This window comes from Leucoraja erinacea, unplaced genomic scaffold, assembly GCF_028641065.1.
Source record: "Leucoraja erinacea ecotype New England unplaced genomic scaffold, Leri_hhj_1 Leri_718S, whole genome shotgun sequence".
Lineage (NCBI taxonomy): Eukaryota > Metazoa > Chordata > Chondrichthyes > Rajiformes > Rajidae > Leucoraja > Leucoraja erinaceus.
Window position 1 is genome coordinate 14,641 of NW_026576639.1, and position 20,623 is coordinate 35,263.

Consider the following 20,623-nt stretch of genomic DNA (forward strand, 5'->3'; position numbering starts at 1 on the left):
CTGTGAGGGAATCCCCGTTCCAGCGCAGGTCCGCAGAAACAGCAGGCACAGTGAGTACAGTACCTGGAAACAAAGGGGACGCCTCCATTGTGTCCGGAAACGTGGCCGTCGGGCAGGACTTCAGGTCAGAATGAAGCGCAGGGGCCTTCGGCCCCCTCTCCGTACTATACTACTGGCTAAAGTACTGTCCGTTGAAAACAAAGTGGAGGACTTAAGGGCAAGACTGCTTTATCAAAGGGAGCTGAGGGAATGCTCTGTGTTCTGTTTCACAGAGACATGGCTCACCCCCAGCTCCCCAGACTCAGTGGTCCAGCCTGAAGGTTTCTCCATCCACTGTATGGACCGTACCCTGGCATCTGAGAAAGGGTGAGGAGGGGATGTCTGCCTCATGGTCAACTCTGCGTGGTGTTCAGCCGTGGCAGTCCTGTCCAACTCCTGCTATCCACACCTCGAACATCTGGCGGTGAAGACCGTCCCTTCTACCTCCCAAGATAATTCACCTCCGTTATCCTGACCGCGGTCTACATCCCACCCCAGGCAGGCGTCCGTCTGGCACTGGAGGAGCTGCACGCTGTGGTCAACAAACACCAGACGTCTTACCCCGAGACATTTACCACCATTGCTGGGGACTTCAATAAGGCGAACCTCAAGAAATCACTCCCCAACTTCCACCAACATGTCTCCTGCTGCATCAGAGGACCTAACACCCCCGGCCACTGCTACACCACCATCAAGAATGTCTATCGTTCTATCCCTCGCCCTCACTTCGGTAAATCCGACCATACCGCGGTGGTGCTTCTTCCTGCCTACAGGCAGCAATTAAAGAGCGCACCCCCAGAAGTGAGGACAGCACAGAGCTGGTCGGGGGGGCAGAAGAACAACTCCAGGAATGTTTGGAGTCTGTAGACTGGGCAATGTTCAAGGTCTCGGCAAAGGACTTGAACGAATACGCCACAGTCGTTACAGACTTCATCAAGAAATGTGTGGAGGACTGCATCCCTACAAAAACCTTCCGAGTGTTTCCCAATCAGAAACCTTGGATGAACTTTGAGATCCGCACTCTCCTGAAGTCCAGACACAGGGCATTCACCTCCAATGATACAGTGGCCTACATGAAGTCCAGATACGACCTTGGTAAGGCCATCAAAAAAGGACAAAAGGGACTTCTGCTCCAAACTGGAGGTCGAGACAGATGTTCGGCAGCTGTGGCGGGGCCTGAATGCAATCACCTCCTACAAGGCGAAACCAGGAGGCAGCTCAAATGTCGGTGTAACATCACTCCCTGACTAGCTCAATGCGGTTTACGCACGCTTTCACAGGGAGAATACTGATGTGCCTTGCCGATCCCCCATTCGCTGTGGTGGCATTTCAGTTTCAGTCACAGAAGCCGATGTCAGGAAATCCTTCAGAAGGGTGATACCCCGAAAAGCACCTGGTCCTGATGGTATACCCGGTCATGTTCTAAAAACCTGTGCGGACCAACTGGCGGGAGCTTTTACGGACATTTTCAACCTCTCACTTCTGAGGTCTGATGTCCCCACCTGCTTTAAAAGAGCATCAATTATACCGGTGCCCAAGAAGAGTAAGGTGACGTGCCTCAATGACTATCGACCAGTGGCACTAACGCCGGTGGTGATGAAGTGCTTTGAGAGGTTGATCATGGAGCAAATCAACCCCTACCTCGACAAAAACCTGGACCCACTGCAGTTCGCGTACCGCCACAACAGATCAACTGTGGATACGATCTCGCTGGCCCTCCACTCCGCACTGGACCACTTGGACAACAAATACTCATATGTCAGGCTGTTATTCATTGATTAGAGCTCGGCATTTAACACAATCATCCCCTCCAAACTGGTTACCAAACTCGCAGATCTGGATCTCTGCGCATCCCTCTGCAACTGGATCCTCGACTTCCTCATCCAGAGACCACAGTTTGTTCGCATTGGTGGAAATGTGTCAGCCTCGATTACAATCAGCACGGGAGCACCTCAAGGCTGCGTGCGCAGCCCCCTGCTGTACTCACTCTATACCCAAGACTGCGTAGCGAACCACAGTGCGAACTCCATCATCAAGTTCGCTGACGACACCACTATTGTGGGGCGTATTACTGATGGGGATGAGTCAAAATATAGAAGGGAGATAGAGCAATTGTGGAGGGCCAGCGCAATAACCTGGCCCTCAACACCAGCAAAACCAAGGAACTGATTGAGGACTTTGGAAGAGTTAGGAGCGGGACCCACAGCCCCATTTATATCAATGCGCCGATGGTTGAAAGGGTCAAGAACTTCAAATTCCTGGGCGTGCACATCTCTGAAGATCTTTCCTGGTCCGAAAACACTAACGCAATTATCAAAAAAGCTCATCAGCGCCTCTACTTCCTGAGAAGCTTACGGAGAGACGGATTGTCAAGGAAGACTCTCTCTAACTTCTACAGGTGCACAGTCGAGAGCATACTGACCGGTTGCATCGTGGCTTGGTTCTGCAATTTGAGCGCCCTGGAGAGGAAAAACTACAAAAAGTAGTAAACACTGCCCAGTCCATCATCGGCTCTGACCTTCCTTCCATCGATGGGATTTATCGCAGTCGCTGCCTCAAAAAGGCTGGCAGTATCATCAAAGATCCACACCATCCTAGCCACACACTCATCTCCCTGCTAACTTCAGGTAGAAGGTACAGGAGCCTGAAGATTGCAACAACCAGGTTGAGGAATAGCTACTTCCCCACAGCCACCAGGCTATTAAACCTGGCCCGGACAAAACTCTGATTATTAATAACCACTTTCTGTTATTTGCACTTTACCAGGTTATTTATTCATGTGTGTATATATTTATGCCATGGTATGTGGACACATTTATCCGTTTTGTAGTAAAGAATTTCATTGTCCTTTACAGGGACACATGACAATAAACTCACTTGAACTTAACACCCAGGTCTCGTTGCATCTCCCCTTTTCCTAATCGGCCACCATTCAGATAATAGTCTACTTCCCTGCTTTTGCCACCAAAGTGGATAACCTCACATTTTTCCACATTATACCGCATGATCCTCTCTGCTCCCATAGTAACATAGAAATTAGGTGCAGGAGTAGGCCATTCGGCCCTTCGAGCCTGCACCGCCATTCAATATGATCATGGCTGATCATCCAACTCAGTATCCCGTACCTGCCTTCTCTCCATACCCTCTGATCCCCTTAGCCACAAGGGCCACATCTAACTCCCTCTTAAATATAGCCAATGAACTGGCCTCGACCACCCTCTGCGGCAGAGAGTTCCAGAGATTCACCACTCTCTGTGTGAAAAAAGTTCTTCTCATCTCGGTTTAAAACGATTTCCCCCGTATCCTCAAGCTGTGACCCCTTGTCCTGGACTTCCCCAACATCGGGAGCAATCTTCCTGCATCTAGCCTGTCCAACCCCTTAAGAATTGTGTAAGTTTCTATAAGATCCCCTCTCAATCTCCTAAATTCTAGAGAGTATAAACCAAGTCTATCCAGTCTTCCTTCATAAGACAGTCCTGACATCCCAGGAACCAGTCTGGTGAACGTTCTCTGCACCCCATCTATGGCAATAATGTCCTTCCTCAGATTTGGAGACCAAAACTGTACGCAATACTCCAGGTGTGATCTCACCAAGACCCTGTACAACTGCAGTAGAACCTCCCTGCTCCTATACTCAAATCCTTTTGCTATGAAAGCTAACATACCATTCGCTTTCTTCACTGCCTGCTGCACCTGCATGCATACTTTCAATGACTGGTGTACCATGACACCCTGGTCTCGCTGCATCTCCCCTTTTCCTAGTCGGCCACCATTTAGATAATAGTCTGCTTTCCTGTTTTTGCCACCAAAATGGATAACCTCACATTTATCCACATTATACTGCATCTGCCAATCATTTGCCCACTGACCCAGCCTATCCAAGTCACCTTGCAGTCTCCTAGCATCCTCCTCACAGCTAACACTGCCCCCCCCCCCCCCCCCCCCCCCAGCCAAGTGTCAAGTCCGCATCCGCAAACTTTGGAGATATTGCCTTCAATTCCCTCATCCAGATAATTAATATATATTGTAAATAGCTGGGGTCCCAGCACTGAGCCTTGCGGTAGCCCATTAGTCACTGCCTGCCATTGTGAAAATGACTCGTTTACTCCTACTCTTTGCTTCCTGTTTGCCAACCAGTTCTCTATCCACATCAATACTGAAACCCCAATGCCGTGTACTTTAAGTTTGTATACTAATCTCTTATGTGGGACCTTGTCGATAGCCTTCTGGAAGTCCAGATACACCACATCCACTGGTTCTCCCCTATCCACGCTACTGATTACATCCTCGAAAAATTCTATAAGATTCGTCAGACATGATTTACCTTTCGTAAATCCATGCTGACTTTGTCCAATGATTTCACCACTTTCCAAATGTGCTGCTATCCCATCTTTATTAACTGACACTAGCAGTTTCCCCACTACCGATGTTAGACTGACTGGTCTGTAATTACCTTTTTTCTCTCTCCCTCCCTTCTTAAAAAGTGGGGTTACGTTTGCTACCCGCCAATCCTCAGGAACTATTCCAGAATCTAAAGAGTTTTGAAGATTATTACTAAAGCATCCACTATTTCTGGAGCTACTTCCTTAAGTACTCAGGGATGCAGCCTGTCTGGCCCTGGGGATTTGTCGGCCTTTAATCCATTCAATTTACCCAACACCACTTCCCGGCTAACCTGGATTTCACTCACTTCCTCCAACTCCTTTGACCCGCGGTCCCCTGCTATTTCCGGCAAATTATTTATGTCTTCCTTAGTGAAAACGGAACCAAAGTAGTTATTCAATTGGTCAGCCATATCCTTGTTCCCCATGATCAACTCACCTGTTTCTGACTGCAAGGGGACTACATTTGTTTTTAACTAATCTCTTTCTTTTCACATATCTATATAATCGTTTGCAGTCAGTTTTTATGTTCCCTGCCAGTTTTTTTTCATAATCTATTTTTCCTTTCCTAATGAAGCCCTTTGTCCTCCTCTGCTGGTCTCTGAATTTCTCCCAGTCCTCCGGTATGCTGCTTTTTCTGGCTCATTTGTACGCATCATCATTCGCTTTGATACTATCCCTGATTCCCCTTGTTATCCACGGATGTACTACCTTCCCTGATTTATTCTTTTGCCAGACCGGGATGAACAATTTTTGTAGTTCATCCATGCAGTCTTTAAATGTCTTCCATTGCATATCCACCGTAAACCCTTTTAGAGTTAATTGCCAGTCAATCTTGGCCAATTCACGTCTCATACCCTCAAAGTTACCTTTCTTTAAGTTCAGAACCATTGTTTCTGAATTAACAATGTCACTCTCCATCCTAATGAAGAACTCAACCATATTATGGTCACTCTTGCCCAAGGGGGCACGTACAACAAGATTGTAAACTAACCCTTCCTCATTACTCAATAACCAGTCTAAAATAGCCTGCTATCTCGTTGGTTCCTCTGCATGTTGGTTTAGAAAACTATCCCGCATACATTCCAAGAAATCCTCTTCCTCATCACCGTTGCCAATTTGATTCACCCAATCTATATGTAGATTGAAGTCACCCATTATAACTGTTTTACCTTTGTTGCACGAATTTCTAATGTCCTGTTTGATGCCATCCCCAACTCCACTACTACTGTTAGGTGGCCAGTACACAACTCACACTAGCGTTTTCTGCCCCTTAGTGTTTCGCAGCTCTACCCATATCGATTCCACATTGAGGATGTGGAGAAAGCTAACGTCCTTCCTGTCTATTGCGTGAATCTGCTCTCTAACCAGCAAGGCTACCCCACCTCCTTTCCCTTTCTGTCTATCCCTCCTAAATATTGAATATCCCTGGATGTTCTGCTCCCAGCCTTGGTCACCCTGGAGCCATGTCTCCGTGATCCCAACAATATCATAGTCATTAATAGCTATCTGCACATTACACTCATCCACCTTATCACGAATGCTCCTTGCATGGAGACACAAAGCCTTCAGGCTTGTTTTTACAACACTCTTACCCCTTATATTATTATGCTGAAAAGTGGCCCTTTTTGATTTTTGCCCTGGATTTGCCGGCCTGCGCTTTTACTTTTCACCTTGCTGCCTATTGCTTCTACCTTCATTTTACACCCCTCCGTCTCTACGCTCACACATTTAAGAAACCCTTTCCCTTTAACTCCATCCTCCACTATCCCATTCGACACCCCACCCCCCTTATTCAGTTTTAAACCACCCGTGTAGCAGTAGCAAACCTGCCTGCCAGAACGCTAGGCCCACACCTGTTAAGATGCAATCCGTCCCTTTTGTACAGTTCCCCCTTACCCCAAAACAGATCCCAGTGATCTAAGAATCTAAACCCTGCCTCGTGCACCAGTCCCTCAGCCACACGTTCAGGTCCCGCATCTCCCTGTTCCTGCTCTCGCCAGCACGAGGAACTGGAAGCAAACCGGAGATAACAACCCTGGATGTCCTGCTTTTCAGCATTTTTCCGAGCTCTCTAAATTCACGCTGCAGAATATTAATCCCCTTCTTTCCGACATCGTTTGTGCCGACATGGACTACCACTTCCGGATGTTCACCCTCGCCCTTGAGGATTTTCTGCACTCTGTCCGTGACATCCTGGATCCTGGCACCAGGAAGGCAGCACACCATCCTCGCATCCCGTCTGTTGCCCCAGAAACCCCTGTTCGTACCTCTCACAATGGAGTCTCCCACTACAATGGCGTTGCCTGCCTTAGACCTTTTTGGTTTTGGCTCTGCAGCCCTATTCGCATCGCAAGCCAGTCCGCCGCTCAGTGTAAACCCGTCTTCTGTCGCAACAGCTTCTAAGCGGGTGAACCTGTTCACAAGATGTACAAGACCCGGGGACGTTGGCATTCCATGCTTCCCTCCCTTTCTCACTGTCTCCCACCTTCTCTCTTCCAGTACCTTAGGTGTAACAATTGTACTGTAGGATTTGTCGAGGAACGACTCCGTTTCTCGTACGAACCGGAGGTCATCCACTTGCTTCTCCAGTTCCCCAACACGGCCCTTCAGGAGCTCTACCTGGATGCACTTTTCGCATTTGTAGCAGCCAGAGGCTCCAGCGGTGTCCTTGACCTCCCACATACTGCAAGCATCGCACTGAATCAGCTTGCCTGACATCTCCTTCTTTCGTCTCTACCTCTCAAGCGTATTGCGTGGTCTCCTCTCCTCAGCCTCCTCGCCGAAGACTCTCAAGCCAAAGACTCACACTTTTCTCACAGGGCACTTCACTCACAAGGCCGCTCACTCACTGCCGTCTTGTTTAAATTGACTGATAAATTGCCTGATTTACCAATTTACAAAGCAAATTCCTCAGTGTTCAACTGTTTTCACCCCTCTGACTCACTTCTCTCCTCCCACTTGTGCTAGAGCCAATCAGTCGTATCTCTTGTTAATCTGCTGCTGCTGTTCCACCCAAATCTACAGCAGTTCTGAACAAAGACTACCTGTCCTTGGCCATTACCTAAACTGTTTTCACCCCTCTCCTCCCACTTGGGCTAGAGCCAATCAGTTGTATCTCTTGCTAATCTGCTGCTGCTGTTCCTCCCAAATCTACAGCAGTTCTGAACTCCCCTCACTAACCTCTGCAGAGCCTTCCTGTCTGAGCAGTTACAGTTTGAGTACCTGGTGTTAATACAGTATGTCAGTACAGACTCCACCGTGCCCTTGTAGAAAGTCCTGAGGATGTTGGTGGGGAGTGAGACCTGTTTGAGTTCCTTCAGGTAGTGTAGACAGCGTCTGATTGGCCGCTGAGTGACCAACGCATTCTGTGATTGGACACAATGCCCTTGGAGACAGCGGCTGATTGGACGGGAATTTTAAGGAAAGCTGGTCGGTGATTGGACGCAACCCCCTTGGAGACAGCGGTCAATTGGTCATTTTTCCCCTCATTTCAAAATAGTACTGTTCCAATTTTTCACACTTTTAACTTAAAAATCGGAACAAATACGATACAATTGGACTCTTTGGCAGGTATTAGTTTAAAACAGCAAAGTAGACTATTATTAGAATGGAGGCCGATTAGGAAAAGGGGAGATGCAACGAGACCTGGGTGTCATGGTACACCAGTCATTGAAAGTAGGCATGCAGGTGTAGCAGGCAGTGAAGAAAGCAAATGGCATGTTAGCATTCATAGCAAACGGATTTTAGTATAGTAGCAGGGAGGTTCTACTGCAGTTGTACAGGGTCTTCGTGAGACCACACTTGGAGTATTGCATACAGTTTTTGGTCTCCTAATCTGAGGAAATACATTATTTTCATAGAAGGAGTACAGCGAAGGTTCACCAGACTGATTCCTGGGATGGCAGGACTTTCATATGAAGAAAGACTGGATAGACCCGGCTTGTTCTCGCTAGAATTTAGGAGATTGAGCGGGGATCTTATAGAAACTTACACAATTCTTAAGGTGTTGGACAGGCTAGATTCAGGCAGATTGAGCCCGATGTTGGGGAAGTGCAGCACAAGGGGTCACAGTTTCAGGATAGAGGGGAAATCCTTTAGGACCGAGATGAGAAAAACATTTTTCACACAGAGAGTGGTGAATCTCTGGAATTCTCTGCCACAGAAGGTAGTTGAGGCCAGTTCATTGGCTGTATTTAAGAGGGAGTTAGAAGTGGCCCTTGTGGCTAAATGGATCAGGGGGGATGGAGAGAAGGCAGGTACGGGATACTGAGTTAGAAACATAGAAACATAGAAAATAGGTGCAGGAGTAGAGGCCATTCGGCCGTTTGAGCCTGCACCGCCATTCGATATGATCATGGCTGATCATCCAACTCAGTATCCCATCCCTGCCTTCTCTCCATACACCCCTGATCCCTTGAGCCACAAGGGCCACATCTAACTCCCTCTTAAATACAGCCAATGAACTGGCCTCAACTACTTTATGTGGCAGCGAATTTTTCTCCTCTCGGTCCTAAAAGACTTCCCCCTTATCCGTAGACTGTGTGACCCCTTGTTCTGGACTTCCCCAACATCGGGGACAATCTTCCAGCATCTAGCCTGCCCAACCGCTTAAGAATATTCTAAGTTTTATAAGATGCCCCCTCAATCTTCTAAATTCTATCAAGCACAAGCCGAGTCTATCCAGTCTTTCTTCATATGAAAGTCCTGCTAGCTCAGTAATCAGTCTGGTGAACCTTCTCTGTACACCCTCTATGGCAAGAATGGCATATATTCAGTCCAATCAGGGTTGTATCGTCCATAAACTTGAGAAGCTTGACAGAGGAGTCAGTGGAGGTGCAGTCGTTGGTGTATAGAGAGTTGAGGAGAGGGGACAGTACGCTGCCTTGCGGTGCTCCTATGCTGAGGGTCTGCGCGTCCGAGATCTGCTTTTCCAGCTTCACATGCTGCTTCCTGTCTGTCAGACCCACAGAGGGGTTCAGGCACAGTCAACTCGTAAAGTTTGGAGTGTAGTAGCTCTGGCACAATGGTGTTGAATGCAGAGCTGAAATAAAAATAATATTATCCTCGCATAGGTCCCCTGGTGGTTTTGGTGCTAGAGGATGAGGTGCAGGTCCAGGTTGACTGCATCATCCACATATCTATTGGCCCGATATCAAAACTGTAGAGGGTCCAGCAAGGGGAATGTGATATTTTTTTAGCTTGTCCAGCACAAGATCGCCACTCATCCTCTTACGTTCCATGCAATACAGACCCAGCCTACCAACCTCTCCCTACAGCTCACCCCCTCTAGTCCTGGCAACATCCTCGGAAATCTTTTCTGAACCCTTTTAAGTTTGACGATATAGTTCTTATAATTCGGTGCCCAGAACTGAACACATTATTCTAAATGCGTTCTCATCATCTGATACAACTGCAACGTGACCTCCCAAATTCTAGACTCAATACTCTGACTGATGAAGGCCAAAGTACCAAAAGGCTTTTTGACCACCTTATCTGCCTGCGACTCGCCCTTCATAGAACCATGCACCTGTGGGTTTAAGAAGGAATTGCACAAGGTAGACACAAATGCTGGAGAAACTCAGCGGGTGCAGCAGCATCTATGGAGCGAAGGAGATAGCCAACGTTTCGGACCGAAACCCTTCTTCAGACTGAATAAGGATCTCGGTCCGAAACATTGCCTATCTCCTTCGCTCGTTAGATGCTGCTGCACCCGCTGAGTTTCTCCAGCATTGTTGTCTATCTTCTAGATCCCTCTGCTCTACACTGTGTAGGTCCTGCCCTTGTTCGATGTCCCACAATCTCACACTTCTTTGTATTAAATTCCATCAACTATTCCTCTGCCCACCTGGCCAATCGATCCAGATCTTGCTGCAATCATTCACAACCATCTTCACTGTCTGCAAAACCACTCACTTTTGTATTATCAACAAATTTGCTAATCTTGCTCTGTATGTTCTCATCCAAATCATTGATGTAGATGACAAACAGTAACGGGCCCAGCGCTGAACCCTGAGGCACACCACGAGTCACAGGCATCCAGTTTGAGAAGCAACCTTCCACCATCACTCTCTGCTCCCTTCCATGGAGCAAATTTGCTATCCATTCAGCTGTCTCTCCTTGGATCCCATGCGATCTAGCATTCCAGAGCAGCCTACCATGCGGCACCTTATCGAACGCAATACTGAAATCAATAGACAACAGGTGCAGGAGTAGAGGCCATTCGTCCCTTTGAGTCAGCACCGCCATTCAATGTGATCATGGCTGATCATCCCCAATCCCCCCGTTCATGCCTTCTCCCAATATCCCCTGACTCCGCTATTTTAAGAGTCTAGCACTCTCTTGAAAACATCCAGAAAACCGGCCTCCACCGCCCTCTGATGCAGAGAATTCCACAGACTCGTAGCCCTCTGTGAGAAAACGTGTTTCCTCGTCTCTGTTCTAAATGGCCGACCCTTTATCCTTAAACTGTGTGGGTCCTGGGTCTGGACTCCCCCAACATCGGGAACATGTTTCCTGCCTCCAGCGCGTCCAAACCCTTAACAATATTATACGTTTCAATGAGATATCCTCTCATCCTTCTAAACACCAGAGTGTACAAGCCCAGCTGCTCCATTCTTTCAGAATATGACAGTCCCGCCATCCCGGGAATTAACCTGGTGAACCTACGCTGGGCTCCCTCAATTGCAAGAATGGCCTTCCTCAAATTAGGGGGACCAAACTGCACACAATACACCAGGTGTGGTATCACCAGTGCCCCTTCAAACTGCAGAAGGACCTCTTTGCTCCTGTACTCAACTTCTCTTGTTATGAAGGCCAACGGGCCAAAACTGCACACAATATTCAAGGTGTGGTCTCACCAGGGCCCTGTAAAACTGCAGAAGGACCTCTTTGCTCTTATATTCGATTCCTCTTGTTATAAAGTTCATGTACACAACATCCACAGCTCTGCTTTCATCAACCTTTTTGCTCACGTCTTCGAAAAAATCAATCAGGTTTGTGAGATATGACCTCCACCGTACACAACCATGCTGACAGTCCCTAATCAGACCTTTCCCACCCAAATGCCTGTAGATTCACCAAGGCATAGAATCATAGAATCATAGAAAGTAGGTGCGAGAGCAGACCACCAGGTCCGTCGAGCCCGCACCGCCATTCGCTCATGGCTGAACACTAAACAGACACACTTACCCACAAACAGTAGACACAAGACACAGAACACAAGACACTACCCTCCCCTTTATACCGCTATCACCCCTCTCCACCCCAAGAACCTCGTGATCTCCTGGGGGAGGCAAAAAACCGGATAAAAACCCAGGTCCAATTCGGGAAAAAAAATCCGGGAAATTCCTCTCCGACCCCAATCCAGGCGATCGACACTTGTCCAGGAGATCACTCAGATCTTACTATACTAACCATACCTAGGTCCATATCCCTGCCCTCTCCCCGTATCCCCTTATCCCCTTGGCAGCTAAAAAAACAACTATTTTAGTCTTAAATATATTTAAAGTTTCTGCTTCCACTGCTCCCTGGGGCAGTGAATTCCATAAATTAACCACCCTCTGGGTGAAGAAGTTCTTCCTCATCTCAGTTTTAAAAGAGCCCCCCCTTATTCTGCAACTATGTCCCCTAGTTCTAGTTTCCCCGATCATTGGGAACATCCTCGGTGCATCCACCCGATCAAGGCCCCTCACGATCTTATATGTTTCAATGAGTCGCCTCTCATTCTTCTAAACTCCAAAGAGTAGAGTTCCAGCCTAGTATGGACCCCAGAACTGTACACAGTATTCCAAATGTGGTCTCACTAATACTGTGTACAGCTGCAGCAAGACCTCCGTGTTTTTATACTCAATCCCCCTAGCAATAAAGGCCAAAACTCCATTGGCCTTCCTGATTGCTTGCTGCACCTGCATACTAACTTTCAGTGATTCATGTACTAATACCCCTAGATCCCTTTGCGTTGCATTACAACGCAGCTCCTCCTCATTTAGAAAATAACTTGCCCTTTCATTTTTTCTCCCAAAGTGAATGACTTCACATTTATTAGTATTAAATTTCATCTGCCAAGTTGTTGCCCACTCACCTAGCTTATCTATATCCTTTTGCAGACTCTTCCTATCCTCCTCATCCCCTACTTTTCCTCCCATTTTTGTATCGTCCGCAAATTTTGATATATTACACTTGGTTCCCTCCTCCAAATCATTTATATAAATTGCAAATTCATTGTATGTGTTTACATGGCCAATGAACTCAATCATTCATTCAATCATCCACTCATTCACTCACACATTCATTCATACATTCATACATTCATTCAATCATTAATTCATGCATTCAATAATTCATTCATTCATCATTCATTCATGCATTCATACATTCATTCACCATTCAATCATTCATTCATTCAATCATTCACTCATTCACTCATTCACTCAATCATTCACTCATTCATTCACTCATTCATTCATTCATTCATTCACTCATTCATTCATTCACTCATTCATTCAATCAATCATTCAATCATTCAATCATTCCTTCATTCATATCCTACCCCACCGAATACTCTCCATCAATTTACCAATTACAGATGTTAACGTTACCGGCCTATAGTTCCCCGCATGTTCTTTGCAGCCCTTCTTGAAAATAGGCACAGCATTTGGAACCCAGTCCCAACGTGCTTCTTCTGACTGTCCAGGTAGACCCATTGTTTCAGCGTATTCTTGCCCCCAGTGAATTACTTACCACATACCTGGAATCCATCCTATCCCCCTGGTCCAATCCAAGACACCTCACACGCCCTTCGTCAATGTGTTTCCCACGGGCAAGTGGTATATTGCTTATTTTAGAAGAGGAAGGCCGAGGATGGATTAACCTGTCTTCATCCACGGTTCGATGGTGGAGAGAGTCAACAACGTTATGTTCCTTGCCGTGAATATTTCTGAAGATCTGTCGTGGACCCAACAAATTGATTGAATCATAAATAAAGTCAACCGACTTGACTGTGTTAGAGTCGAGCAGAAGGGACATCGATGTGGTGGTGAATGTTCTCCCGATCTTCTACAAGTCTAAGGTAGAGGCCATATTGAACGGTTGCCACGGGGTCTGGTTCGGCACTTCGAACGCCCAGGAATGTAGGATTTAAACAACGAGGTGGCCATCGACCTGTCCTATCCATTATTTATGCTTCTATGTTCCTAAGAAAGCGATTGGTGTGTTAGCATCCATAGCAAAATGATTTGAGTATAGGAGCAGGGAGGTTGTACTGCAGTTGTACAGGGAATTGTTGAGACCAAAACTGGAGTATTGCGTACAGTTTTGGTCTCCTAATCTGGGGAAAGACATTCTTGCCAAAGAGGGAGTACAGAGAAGGTTCACCAGACGGATTCCTGGGATGTCAGGACTTTCAGTCTGTGAAGTGGCACTAGGGGCGCTGCACTGGCAGCACCCTCTGCCTATTTCTGTCTGTTATTTCTGTCTTTTTTTAAATTATTTTTAGTTAGTCCAAAGTGTTGTGTTGGGGGAAACTTTAACTTTTCTATGTGGGGCAGGGGGGCAGGGTAAGGGGGAAACCGTTTATCAGCCTCTTCCTGGCAGGGACGCGACTATTTCTCCGAGTCGCGTCCTCGCCCCCCACCTCGCGGCCTACCAGCTGCATCGGAGCGGCCTTTCCTGCCGGGGACCGGGAACCGGACCAGGGCTGCTACAGCGGCGGCGCAACGTTGGAGTCACCGCGGAGCGGGCGATGCCTACCTGGGTCGCCGTTGGAGCTCCGGAACGTTTGGCCGTCGCTCCAACATCGTGAAGCTCTGGTGCGGAGAGCTTCCAACGCGGGCGGCGCTGAACTACATCGTGGAGACCGGGGGCTCCTTGCAGAGGGTCTCCAACAGCGGGTATCCACCCGGCGCGGCCTGCGGACTTTGGAAGCCGCAGACTCCGGTAGGAGGGGGCCGACATTGTGTCCACGCAGCTGAGGACATCCCGCAGCCCCGACGTCGGACTTTTAACACACCGGCGTGCGGTCCTGAACATCGGGCCGCCCGTAGCGGCAACTGCGGAGGGCACGGGGAGGCCCTGACCACGGGGAATAGTGGAGGAAGAAGACTGACTTTGGTGCCTTCCCACACAGTGGTGAACTTTGATTCTGCTGTGTGTGGATGTTTTATGTCAAACTCTATAGTGTGTTGTGTCCCGAACGCACTATGGGAACTTCACTCGCCCCCCTGCAGGAACTATACAACAGGAGGTGCAACTCCAGATCAAATAAAATCATGGGAGACCCCTTCCATCCCTGCAACGGACTGTTCCAGCTGCTACGATCAGACAAACGCCTCCGTTGCCATGCGGTGAGAACGGAGAGGTTGAGAAGGAGTTTCTTCCCATAGGCAATTCGGACTGTAAACGCCTATCTCACCATGGACTAACTCTACTGAACGTTTTTCCTTCCATTATTTATTATGTAAAATAATATGTGTGTTATGATTGTGTTTATAGTTTGTTTGGTTGTTTTGTTGTTTGTCTTTTGCACAAAAGTCCGCGAGCATTGCCACTTTCATTTCACTGCACATCTTGTATGTGTATGTGACAAATAAACTTGACTTGACTTGACTTGACTTGATTTTTATTGTATGGCTGTATGGAAATTAATGTCACTGTGCCATCAGGCATACGTGACAATTAAATCTATCTTGAATCTTGAATCATATGAAGAAAGAGTGAATACACTCGGCTTATACTCGCTTAAATTTAGAAGATCTTATAGAAACGTACAAAATTCTTAAGCGGTTGGATAGGCTAGATGCAGGAAGATTGTTCTCGATGTTGAGGAAGTCCAGATTAAGGGGGCACACAGTTTAAGGATAAGAAATAAGTATTTTAGGACCAAGATGAGAAAGTCAATTTGCACACAGAGAGTGGTGAATCTTTTGAATTCTCTGCCACAGAAGGTAGTTGAGGCCACGGTTCATTCGTTATATTTAAGGGGGAGTTAGATATGACCCCTATGGCTAAAGGGATCAGGTGGTATGGAGAGAAGGCAGGTACAGGATACTGAGTTGAATGATCAGCCATGATCATATTGAATGGCGTGGCAGGCTCGAAGGGCCGAATGGCCTCTACTCCTGCGCCTATTCTCTATGTTTCTATGTTTATATCTTTCAAGATGTCAGATTAAATGAATGAAGATTCCCGAAATGCACTCGTCAATGGAAACGAATAAACTGAACATTGCTATTTCAGGCGACTGCTCACGATTATCGAGATTGCGGAGAGATGGTGCAGATTCTACCAGGCCTGTAGATTGCTCCCTCCCCCGGCACTAACTGTCCACTAGACGTAACATATAGACTGGATATCATCACCCATGATGACTGGTGCCCTTTCCGTGAGGGAGGCACTTTGTGCCCGGACACAAAAGAGTTGACAGTAGATGTTTGTTCAGTGAGTGTGTGTGATTAACGTCAGTCTACACGGAGCCCGGTTGTGTAACCCACCCTCTGGAGATTTCCCAGTTCCCAATATAAAACATTCCTGTTGTTGCTGGGATATGAGAGTGTTGGTGAGATCATCCCGCCCGTCACCGACAGACAGAGAGCAGCAGCTCCATCCACAGAGGGAGAAAACCCATTGGGAATCTGTGGACAATAAAGTGGGAAGTTAGATGGATGTTTCGGAATCCGGGCATATTCGAGAATTAAGTGAATGTCACCGAGTGTAATCGGGGAACAGTGAGAGAGTGCGTGCGGTGTTACAGAAACGGATCGTTCTGTGAAAACGGTAGACTGGAAAGTTACCGCCATGGAGAAGGGTGTCTTCTATTGGGCCTACTATTTTTTCAATCCATCGTTTGGCTTAAGTCATCGAATCTACATTGCACTCAGAGTTATACAGCCTGTCCTTTATCCCGTGCTAGCCCTTGTTGCTCTTCCAGGTAAGTCCCCGTCCAAATTCCCGCGCAACAGCAGTGCGAGAAACGGCAGTGACGGGATCCGGTATAAATGTCTGTAGCTCGGACAATCCATGACGTACGTGTCCCTTGAATAAATCTTCGACAGGGTAATGGGTAATTCGTTGATGCTGCCTGTCTGTGGGGATCAGAGGTTTATCACTATGGAGTTGAAATAATTTGAGTATAGGAGCAGAGAAGCTCTACTAAAGTTGTACAGGGTCTTGGTGAGACCACAACTGGAATATTGCGTACAGTTTTCGTCTCCTAATCTGAGGAAAGCCATTCTTTCCACAGCGGGAGTACAGAGATGGTTCAACAGACAGATTCCTGGGATGTCAGGACTTTCATATGAAGAAAGACTGGATAGACCCGGCTTGTACTCGCTAGAATTTAGAAGATTGAGGGGTATCTTATAGAAACCTACTAAATTCTTAAGGGGTTGGACAGGCTAGATGCAGGAAGATTGTTCCCGATGTTGGGGAAGTCCAGGACAATGGGTCACAGTTTAGGGATACGGGGTAAATCTTTTAGGACCGAGTTAAGATAAACATTTTTTTCATACACAGAGAGTGGGGAATCTGTGGAATTCTCTGCCACAGGAGGTAGTTGAGGCCAGTTAATTGGCTATATTTAAGAGGTAGTTAGATGTGGCCCGTGAGGCTAAAGGAATCAGGGGTTATGGAGAGAAGGTAGGTAGAAGATACTGAGTTGAATGTTCAGCCATCAATCCAAAATTCCGCCACCCTGGCGGTGTGGTAATTAAATCTTATATAATTTTTCGAGGATGTAACTAGTAGCGTGGATAGGGGATACCAGCGGATGCGGTGTATCTGGACTTCCAGAAGGCTTTCGACAAGGTCCCACATAAGATATTAGTATACAAACTTAAAGCACACGGCATTGGGGGTTCAGTATTGATGTGGATAGAGAACTGGCTGGCAAACAGGAAGCAAAGAATAGGAGTAAACGGGTCCTTTTCACAATGACAGGCAGTGACTAGTGGGGTACCGCAAGGCTCAATGCTGGGACCCCAGCTATTTACAATAATTTTTAATGATGTGGAAGAGGGAATTGAAGGCAATATCTCCAAGTTTGCGGCTGATACTAAGCTGGGGGGCAGTGTTAGCTGTGAGGAGGATGCTAGGATGACTGCAAGGTGACTTCGATAGGCTGGGTGAGTGGGCACATGTTTGGCAGATGCAGTATAATGTGGATGAATGTGAGGTTATCCATTTTGGTGGCAAACACAGGAAAGCAGACTATTATCTAAATGGTGGCAGACTGGTAAAAGGGGAGATGCAGCGAGACCTGGGTGTCATGGTACACCAGTCATTGAAAGTAGGCATGCAGGTGTAGCAGGCAGTGAAGAAAGCGAATGGTATGTTAGCTTTCATAGCAAAACGATTTGAGTATAGGAGCAGGGAGGTTCTACTGCAGTTTTACAGGGTCTTGGTGAGACCACACCTGGTGTATTGCGTACAGTTTTGGTCTCTAAATCTGAGGAAGGACATTATTGCCATAGAGGGAGTGCAGAGAAGGTTCACCAGAATGATTCCTGGGATGTCAGGACTGTCTTATGAAGAAAGACTGGATAGACTTGGTTTATACTCTCTAGAATTTAGGAGATTGAGAGGGGATCTTATAGAAACTTATAAAATTCTTAAGGGGTTGGACAGGCTAGATGCAGGAAGATTGCTCCCGATGTTGGGGAAGTCCAGGACAAGGGGTCACAGCTTAAGGATAAGGGGGAAATCCTTTAAAACCGAGATGAGAAGAACTTTTTTCACACATAGAGTGGTGAATCTCTGGAACTCTCTGCCACAGAGGGTAGTCGAGGCCAGTTAATTGGCTATATTTAAGAGGGAGTTAGATGTGGCCCTTGTGGTTAAGGGGATCAGAGGGTATGGAGAGAAGGCAGGTACGGGATACTGAGTTGGATGATCAGCCATGATCATATTGAATGGCGGTGCAGGCTAGAAGAGCCGAATGGCCTATTCCTGCACCTAATTTCTATGTTTCTATGTCTATGTTTCTAAAATACAATACAATATAATACAATACAATGTTGAATTGCGGTGGAGGCTCGAACGGCCGAATGGCCTACTCCTGCACCTATTATCTATGTGTCTATGTGTCTATATTCCACCTCATCTCCTTCCTAAAGGAACGCCCTTTTAAGTGCGAGGATGTGATCTCTGGTCCTAGACTCTGCCACTAGTGGAAACATTCTCTGTGTTCTAATTTTGTCCGAATGTCTCTGTTTATTAAGTACGGGAGTTGGTTCTGGAACCCGCCCGCCTTGTAGAGTTGATGTGTACATTCTGTGTGAATATGTGTCACCCACCTGTGTTTATGTCGGCGGTTTCAGACTATGTTTCTTACCATGCTGCTGTAAGAAAGATTGTCTAATGTACCATCACCTCTCTTGCACCGATGCAGATGGCAATAATGTTCCTGAACTCCTTCCTTCGCTCACTTCCCTCGCTCGCTCGCTAATACCTACTCTGCTGTATAATCTTTGATTCACTCATAGTGAAGCAAAGAGCTAAACTCCCATGGTGAAGTGAGGGAGAAATGGTCAGACACAGATCTGATTCTTTATCCCAACCCTCCTAACTGCAGCTTCTCATCTGTTAAGTAATCGAGCAGATGCAGAATAATGTATTTACCTCAGTAGTTACTACTAGACAGCCTCGTTAGACAATCTTATACAATCCCAAAACAGGATTGTGAATTTGATTATCCCCTCGCCTCGATGAATCTGCCGAGTTTGCTTTGTCTGCTGGCTGTGTGTCATGTCTATATTTACTTCCCTCCCTCCTCATAGTGAACACGCTGACCATTGTGGTCCTGTCCCGGGGAAAGTGCGGTCTCTCCACTGGTGTCACTCGCTACCTGATGGCCATGGCAACGGCCGATCTACTGGTCATTATTGTCGACCTGATAATGAGGCAAATTTCCATTGCTTACTCTGAAGCATTTCGGTTCCTGCGTCATGTCCCAATGTGTAATATCCACGCCTTCGTCCTTTACGCCGTCACCGACTGTTCTGTCTGGTTCACCGTCACCTTCACCTTTGATCGATTTGTGGCCATTTGTTGCCAGAAGCTGAAAACAAACTATTGCACCGAGAGAACGGCGGCTGTGGTTCTGGGGACTGTGACCGTGCTGAGCTGTTTAAAGAACATCTTCTGGTATTTTATGTTGAGCGGTTGGTACTTGCTATTTAATGACCCCTGGTTTTGTTCGGCAAGATCCGGTGTTCTTTACTCACTGGCTTGGGGAATCGGGGAGTTTCTCCAGTATCTCATCACCCCCGTGATGCCATTTGTCCTCATTGTTGTGTTCAACACTTTGACCATCAGATACGTGTTAGTGGCGAGCAGAGCCCGCAGGAGACTCCGGGGTCCCAGCAGTGGAGAGAGTGTCAGAGACCCGGAGATGGAGAGCCGCAGGAAATCCCTCATTTTACTGCTGGTCATCTCGGGGAATTTCGTCGTGTTGTGGGCACTCTATTCGGTATATGTTGTGTGGTACAGACTGGTTTATTTAATTCCTAGCTGGGACTATCCAGACCTATTAATTCCCGAACTAGCCTACATGTTGCAGATGCTGAGCTGCTGCACAAACACGGCTCTTTACGCCCTCACCCAGACTAAGTTCAGGCAGCAGTTCAAACAATTGGTGAAATTGCCCGTTTCTCTGATTGTAAAAAAAAAGCAGCGTCGGGGGTTTAGGAATCCGTTCCCTCTCCATCACATCTGCTCACCCCCCTCCTCTCTCCCCAACACACACTGAGGATCCTCAGTGACCTGGTCCACAGATGCATCTTGTGACCCTGGTGACCTCCGATTCCGCCACGAAGATCCACCCACCGAAGATCGACCCAGCTGCCCCACCGAATCTCCGGCAGTTCCTGGACCCACCCACCCACACTCTCCCACGAGAACCACCACAGCCCCCATTACCACACTCTCACCAATATCACCGCCCCCATTAAACACATAGAGACATAGACAATAGATGCAGGAGTAGAGAACATTCAGCCCTTCGAGCCCCCACCATTCGCCATTCAATATGATCATGGCTGATCATCCAACTCAGTACCCTGTACCTGCCTCCTATCCATACCCCCTGATCCCTTTAGCCACAAGGGCCACATCTCACTCCCTCGTAAATATAGCCAATGAACTGTGGCCTCAACTACCTTCTGTGGCAGAGAATTCCACAGATTCACCATTCTCTGTGTGAAAAATGT